General features: G+C 50.3%; 1 protein-coding gene across 1 annotated transcript in view; it reads right to left on the minus strand.

Moving 5' to 3' along the window:
• ABI3BP (ABI family member 3 binding protein) overlaps positions 1–356 on the minus strand; it is a 280,943-nt gene that overhangs the window by 83,336 nt on the left and 197,251 nt on the right. The gene's annotated exons all lie outside the window — the stretch shown is intronic.

Raw genomic sequence — 356 nt, forward strand, 5'->3', positions numbered from 1 at the left:
AGAAACATAGAGACAGAAAGCGAGAAATCACCCCCCCGGGGGGATGGCCACACCACAGTCCCTTCTTCTCCATTCTCTTCTCGGGATTTCGGGCACACACACACACGTGCCTGGTGTGAGTTTAAGCCACCGGGTCTGGGACTCAAACCGCGGTCGACTACATGGGAGTCCAGCGACATAACCACTATGCTAACTGCTGGTCCCTATACTGCTTTTCTTTCTAAAACTCATAGATATTTACAGCAGCCTCAAAAACAAGTTTCATTTGTACAAACACACTGCTCTGGGGGAACCAGCAGTTAGTGTAATGGCTATGTTGCTGGACTTCCATGTAGTCGACCGTGGTTCGCGGACTG

This window comes from Tupaia chinensis, unplaced genomic scaffold (assembly GCF_000334495.1).
Source record: "Tupaia chinensis unplaced genomic scaffold, TupChi_1.0 Scaffold000100_1, whole genome shotgun sequence".
Taxonomy (NCBI): domain Eukaryota; kingdom Metazoa; phylum Chordata; class Mammalia; order Scandentia; family Tupaiidae; genus Tupaia; species Tupaia belangeri.